General features: G+C 35.8%; 1 non-coding gene across 1 annotated transcript; it reads left to right on the top strand.

The window, feature by feature from the left end:
* On the top strand, positions 1–108 carry LOC112780536 (small nucleolar RNA R71). Its single transcript, XR_003191365.1, has one exon. It is a non-coding gene; the product is annotated as a small nucleolar RNA R71 (small nucleolar RNA).
* The last annotated feature ends 4,901 nt before the right edge of the window (positions 109–5,009 follow it).

The raw sequence follows: 5,009 nt of genomic DNA, 5'->3' as shown, positions 1-5,009 counted from the left end.
AAGCATGTCAGAAGGACACTTTTTGGTCAGTTCTTTGTATCTCTCCCAAGCTTCATAGAGGGATTCGCCTTCTTTCTGTCTGAAGGTCTGAACATCCACTCTAAGCTTACTCAGCTTTTGAGGAGGAAAGAACTTGGCTAAGAAAGCCTTGACCAGCTTATCCCAAGAGTTCAGGCTATCCTTAGGTTGAGAGTCCAACCATATTCTAGCTCTGTCTCTCACAGCAAAAGGGAAAAGCATGAGCCTGTAGACTTCAGGATCTACTTCATTAGTCTTAACAGTATCACATATCTGCAAGAATTCAGTTAAGAACTGAAAAGGTTCTTCAAATGGAAGTCCATGAAACTTGCAGTTCTGCTGCATCAGAGAAACTAATTGAGGTTTTAGCTCAAAATTGTTTGCTCCAATGGCAGGAATGGAGATGCTTCTTCCATGTAAATTGGAATTAGGTGTAGTAAAGTCACCAAGCATCCTCCTTGCATTATTATTATTTTTGGCTGCCATCTCCTCTTCTTGTTCGAAAATTTCTGAAAGGTGCTTGCTGGATTGTTGTAATTTAGCTTCTCTTAGTTTCCTCTTCAGAGTCCTTTCAGGTTCTGGATCTGCTTCAATAAGAATGTTCTTGTCCTTGCTCCTGCTCATATGAAAAAGAGGGACAGAAAAATAATAATAGGGATCCTTTTTACCACAGGTATAGAGGTTCTCCTGTGTGAGTAGAAGAAGAAAAGAATGTAATGTAAAGAAAGAAACACAAGGGTAAGGAGAGCAGAGATGTGGGATGAAGAGAGGTGTTAGTAGATGGATAAATAAATAGAAGGAGATGAGAGAGAAGGAGAATTTTTGAAAATTATTTTTGAAAAAGAGTTAGTAATTTTCGAAAATAGTTTTTGAAAAAGGTTAGTAATTTTTCGAAAATTAAAATCAAAAATTAAAATAATTAGTTAATTAAAAAGAAATTTTGAAAAAGAGGGAAGATATTTTCGAAAATTAGAGAGAGAGAGAGTTAGTTGGGTAGTTTTGAAAAAGATAAGAAACAAACAAAAAGTTAGTTAGTTAGTTGAAACAAATTTGAAAATCAATTTTGAAAAGATAAGAAGATAAGAAGTTAGAAAGGATATTTTAAAATCAAATTTTGAAAAAGATAAGATAAAAAGATATTTTTGAAAAGATATGATTGAAATTAGTTTTGAAAAAGATTTGATTTTTAAAATCACAATTAATGACTTGATTCACAAGAAATCACAAGATATGATTCTAGAACTCAAAGTTTGAATCTTTCTTAACAAGCAAGTAACAAACTTGAAATTTTTGAATCAAAACATTAATTGATGATGTTATTTTTGAAAATTAGGAGATAAAGATAAGAAAAAGATTTTTGAAAAATATTTTTAAAATTTTCGAAAATAAATAAGAAAAATGAAAAAGATTTGATTTTTGAAAAAGATTTTGAAAAAGATAAGATTTTTAAATTGAAACTTTGATTTGACTCATAAAAACAACTAGATTTTAAAAAGTTTTGAAAAAGTCAACTCAAATTTTCAAAATTTATGAGTGAAAAAGGGAAAGATATTTTTTTGATTTTTGAATTTTTAATGATGAGAGGAAAAAACATGAAAAAGACTCAATGCATGAAAAGTTTGGATCAAAACAATGAATGCATGCAAGAATGCTATGAATGTCAAGATGAACACCAAGAACACTTTGAATGTCAAGATGAACATCAAGAAATTATTTTTGAAAAATTTTTAATGCAAAGAAAACATGCAAGACACCAAACTTAAAAATTTTTCATGTATAGACACTATGAATGCAAGAATGCATATGAAAAACAAGAAAAGACACAAAACATGAAAACATCAAGATCAAACAAGAAGACTTACCAAGAACAACTTGAAGATCATGAAGAACACTATGAATGCATGAATTTTTCGAAAAATGCAAGATGAATATACAATTGACACCAAACTTTCAACTTGACTCAAGACTCAAACAAGAAACATGAAATATTTTTTATTTTTATGATTTTTTTTATTATTATTTTTTTTTCGAAAATCATTTGAAAAAGAAAAATAAGGATTCCAAAATTTTTAATATGAATTCCAGGAATCTTGCACTCTTATTCTAAAGCTCCAATCTGAGGGTTAGGCATGGCTTAATAGCCAGCCAAGCTTTAGTATGTAACTCAGACATGCCACAGCTGACATACCTATTAACCTGCCTCTATGCTGATGGTTGGAAGCCCTTATCCAAAAGAATTAGACATGGCTTTACAGCCAGCCAGGCTTCAACATGCTTCATGAAATTCTAGAATTCATTCTTAAAAATTCTGAAGAAAAATATATTTTTTAAAACATTTATTTTAAAAATTTTTTTTGAAAATAAAGGAGAAATTTTTTGAAAGATTTTTGAAAACTTTTTGAAAATAAAACAAAAAGAAAATTACCTAATCTGAGCAACAAGATGAAATGTCAGTTGTCCAAACTCGAACAATCCCCGGCAACGGCGCCAAAAACTTAGTGCACGAAATTGTGATCTCAGGCAACGGCGCCAGAAACTCTGTACGCACATCTTAATAAATTGTTTTTCATTCACAACTTCGATACAACTAACCAGCAAGTGCACTGGGTCGTCCAAGTATTAAACCTTACGTGAGTAAGGGTCGATCCCATGGAGATTGTTGGTATGAAGCAAGCTATGGTCACCTTGTAAATCTCAGTCAGGCGGATATAAAATAGTTATGGAGTTTTCGAACATAAATAATAAATAGATAGAAAATAAGGATAGAAACACTTATGTATATCATTGGTGAGAATTTCAGATAAGTGTATAGTGATGCTTTCGTTCCTCTGAATCTCTGCTTTCCCGCTGTCTTCATCTATTTAGTCTTACTCCTTTCTACGGCTGGCTTTATGTAAGGACATCACCGTTGTCAATGGCTACTTTTAATCCTCTCTGGAAAATGGTCCGATGCGCTGTCACTGCATGGCTAATCGTCTGGAGGCATCACCCTTGTCAATGGCTGCATCCTATCCTCTTGTGAAAATGGTCCAAATGCTCTGTCACAGCACGGCTAATCATCTGAGGTTCTCGATCATACTGGAATAGGATTCACCTTCCTTTTGCGTCTGTCACTACGCCCAGCACTCGCGAGTTTGAAGTTCGTAACAGTCATTCAATCCCAGAGTCCTACTCGGAATACCACAGACAAGGTTTAGACTTTCCGGACTCTCATGAATGCCGCCATCAATCTAGCTTATACCACGAAGATTCTGATTAAGAGATCCAAGAGATACTCATTCAATCTAAGGTGGAACGGAAGTGGTTGTCAGGCACGCGTTCGTGGGGAATGATGATGATTGTCACGTTCATTACATTCAGGTTGAAGTGCGAATGAATATCTTAGAAGCGGAATAAGTTGAATTAAATAGAAAAACAGTAGTACTTTGCATTAATCTTTGAGGAACAGCAGAGCTCCACACCTTAATCTATGGAGTGCAGAAACTCTACCGTATGAAAATACATAAGTGATAATGATTTAGGCATGGCCGAATGGCCAGCCCCCATGAAAGTCTAAGATAGCATAAAACTGATCAAAGATGTCTAATACAATAGTAAAAAGTCCTATTTATACTAAACTAGTTACTAGGGTTTACAGAAGTAAGTAATTGATGCATAAATCCACTTCCGGGGCCCACTTGGTGTGTGCTTGGGCTGAGCTTGAATGTTACACGTGTAGAGGTCAATCTTGGAGTTGAACGCCAGTTTGTAACGTATTTCTAGCGTTCAACTCTGGCTTGTGACGTGTTTCTGGCCTTTAACTCCAGACAGCAGCGTAGAACTGGCGTTCAACGCCTTTTTACGTCGTCTAAAATCGGCCAAAGTATGGACTATTATATATTGCTGGAAAGCCCTGGATGTCTACATTTCAACGCAATTGAAAGCGCGCCATTTTGAGTTCTGTAGGTCCAGAAAATCCACTTTGAGTGCAAGGAGGTCAGAATCCAATAGCATCAGCAGTCCTTCTTCAACCTCTGAATCTGATTTTTGCTCAAGTCCCTCAATTTCAGCCAGAAAATACCTGAAATCACAGAAAAACACACAAACTCATAGTAAAGTCCAGAAATGTAAATTTAACATAAAAACTAATGAAAATATCCCTAAAAGTAACTAGATTCTACTAAAAACATACTAAAAACAATGCCAAAAAGCGTATAAATTATCCGCTCATCAGTGGTATAGAGTTGCCACTTTGTGCTTGACTCCATATCTGAGAAGGAGTGTCTCGAGTTGTTTGTTGCAGAAGTGTGTCCATCACTAATGAGAGCTCTGGGAACTCCTAATCTGCTAAAGATGTTCCTTCTCAAGAAGCTTATCACAATTTTGTTGTCATTTGTTGCAGTGGCTATGGCTTCTACCCACCTTGAGACATAATCAACAGCCACCAATATGTAGCTATTTGAGTAGGAGGCTGGGAAGGGTCCCATGAAGTTAATCCCCCATACATCAAATAGCTCTAGCTCTAGTATGAATTACTGTGGCATCTCATTTCTCTTGGTTAGATTACCAGATCTTTGGCATTCATCACACCTTGACACCATTTCCTTGGCATCCTTAAACATTGTTGGCCAGTAAAATCCGGATTGAAGCACTTTTGCTGCTGTTCTTTCTCCACTGAAGTGACCTCCATATGTGGATCCATGGCACTGCCATAACACTTCCTGCCCTTCTTCATGGGATATACACCTTCTTAGGATTCCATCAGCATACTTTTTGAACAAATAGTGGTCATCCCAGATGTAGTTTTTGGCATCCTTGATTAGCTTCCTCCTCATGTGCTTATCGATGTTAGTTGGTAGTTCCCCAATAGCCTTGAAGTTAGCTATGTCTGCAAACTAAGGGGCTACTCGAATCATCATCAATTGTTCATCAGGAAAGCTTTCATTTACTGCTACTTGATGCATTTCTTCTTCTTGTGGGATCCTTAAGAGGTGGTCAGCTACCTTGTTCTC

The sequence above is a fragment of the Arachis hypogaea genome, chromosome 19 (genome assembly GCF_003086295.3).
Source record: "Arachis hypogaea cultivar Tifrunner chromosome 19, arahy.Tifrunner.gnm2.J5K5, whole genome shotgun sequence".
Classification (NCBI taxonomy): domain Eukaryota; kingdom Viridiplantae; phylum Streptophyta; class Magnoliopsida; order Fabales; family Fabaceae; genus Arachis; species Arachis hypogaea.
The sequence above is the reverse complement of the archived record's forward strand: the minus strand, read 5'-3'. Positions and strand labels throughout refer to the sequence as shown.